This window comes from Miniopterus natalensis, chromosome X (genome assembly GCF_054644295.1).
Source record: "Miniopterus natalensis isolate mMinNat1 chromosome X, mMinNat1.hap1, whole genome shotgun sequence".
NCBI lineage: Eukaryota > Metazoa > Chordata > Mammalia > Chiroptera > Miniopteridae > Miniopterus > Miniopterus natalensis.
In genome coordinates this window covers 99355014-99356944 of record NC_142103.1, presented here as the reverse complement: position 1 = coordinate 99356944, position 1931 = coordinate 99355014, and positions in this window count along the sequence as shown.

Here is a 1931-nt window from a genome sequence, read left to right as displayed (position 1 = left end):
CTCCACACCTTGGCCACTCTGTTTTTCTGTTCATCATGTGTTCATTCCTTTGGGTGTGTTCCTAAGGAAACCAAAAAAATGATCACCTGTTACTAGAAAAGGTTCACTTGAAAAATTACCCTAAGGTAATAGGATTACCAGAAAACAGCACACATTGATCACATTGAAGGTGACTTTTGATTAAGGATTAGTTATAAATCATCTTAAAGCAAGTTAAAGCTACAGTGTGATTTACAAATAACATGTGGGAGGAAATTTGCATCATAGCTTATCATTTCCTCATAGCTTGTTAGAATGGCCTGAAAGCTCTAATTTCTGGTGTTTTTATATTAAGAAATTTGGCAGTTTGCCCTGGCAATGGGCAGACAGTCAAGAGGAAAGTAGTAATTTGCTCATTCATCAAATTTTGAGATGCTTTTGGAAAAAGAATTCCTGGCAAAGTGGTGGTTTGTGTTAGTGGCTCTAGGAATAAAGAAGTAGGCTTAGACAAAATATGGATCTAGTATATATGGAAGAAAATGTTGTGCAGGGTGGCGCTCATAATGTGAGTGAAGAGGTATTTTGCATGATAGATGAATGATTTGTCATCATTTATTAAATGCTTACTAGATGCCAAGCACTGGACTAAGAATTTTCATATATTGATTCATTTAATGTTTTCAACAACCTTACAAAGTAGGTAACATTAATTTCTCAAATATTGTGGAAGAGGAAACTGAAGTTCTTAGAGGTTAAATAACTTACTCAAAGACAGAACTATTTCACAGTACAGCTGGGATTTGAACCCAGCAGTGCCACCCATGGCTGAGCTACACTTTGGTAAAAATGTTGAACTGGATGGTCACATGGAAAAGTGTGTGTGTCTGTGTTTTGGATAACCAGAGTCTTTCCAACATAAAAATAAATTTCATTAGCACAATTTCAGTGGGAGAAATAGAGTGAAAATACGAGATTTGGTAGGAAAAGAAACTAAAATTTCTTTCTATATTAAAAAAAGTGAATGACGATAGGTATCAAATGGCATTTAGATTCTGTTGGATACATTGAAATGAATGATATATCTGTTTTATTTTAAAGTGTTCATATTTATAATGCATTGGTAATTCTAACCTTTATAAGTATTTAAACTTATGATATAAAACTTGAGATATCAACTTAAAAATGGATGAGGAAGTTCGATGGGTTTTCAAACTTCTTTTAAGTGGCATGGCAGTTAAATTTCAAATACTGTGACTTGTGAAGGGTAGGGGTCTTGACTACTTAGTCACTTTTTTTGTTTGTTTTGTTTGTTTTGTTTTTAATCTCAACAAAAAATATGTTTATTGATTGTAGAAAGAGAGGAAAGAAGAGAGAGAAACATCAATGTGAGAGAGAAACTGACCAGTTGCTGCCGGTACGCACCCTATCTTTTGGTTTACGGGATGATGCTCCAACCAACTGAGCCGCATCGGCCTGGGCTACTTAGTTACTTTTTAATCCTTGCATTTAGCAGAGTGCCCAGAATATACAAAGTTCTCAATTTGCATTTAAGGAATGAAGATACAAGGAAAACCATGCATTGTGAGAAGCTGTGCACAAAAAGAGCACAGGGCTGCAGAAAAGACTTCATGTGTCATCAGTACCAGTGCACAGAACTTTCCTCTGCCCAGAAAATAGCATTCTTAAAGGGTTACTGATGCCAACAAACTGAAACAATTTTAATGATGATAATTGCTGTGTTCATGGTATTTTACAGCTGAGAAACTCCTCTACAGATATCAGCTCATTAAAATCCTGGATGGGGAGTGTGGCATTTCCTTTCTTTTCTTTACTTTTAATGAGATATAATTGACATATAACATTATATTAGTTTCAGGTATACAACATAAATGATTCAATGTTTGTATATATTGTGAAATGATCACCACAATGAGTCTAGTTAACACCTGTCG